The following is a 245-nucleotide window of genomic DNA, read 5'->3' on the forward strand; positions in this document are numbered from 1 at the left end:
CATTGTTTGCCTTGCCCCGTCCAACGCATTTCTTGGATGGCGGTATGTCAGCTTTTGTCCTTACGAGGACATCAACCAGCCGGGCAGAGGCACCTCCCCATTAAGGGTCCGGACATTCCAGGTGCATACCCTCAAATCGTAGTCCTTTAAACATTTGCCGTGGTCGTCATCATAAGGGGGGGTCTCATCCGAGGCTTTGCTTTGCTTCTTCACTGGAAGTGGTTTTTACGTGACGGGTCCCAAGC

Source organism: Rhagoletis zephyria, unplaced genomic scaffold (assembly GCF_001687245.7).
Source record: "Rhagoletis zephyria isolate East Lansing unplaced genomic scaffold, Rhagoletis_zephyria_1.1 Rzeph_scaffold_01141, whole genome shotgun sequence".
NCBI classification, from domain to species: domain Eukaryota; kingdom Metazoa; phylum Arthropoda; class Insecta; order Diptera; family Tephritidae; genus Rhagoletis; species Rhagoletis zephyria.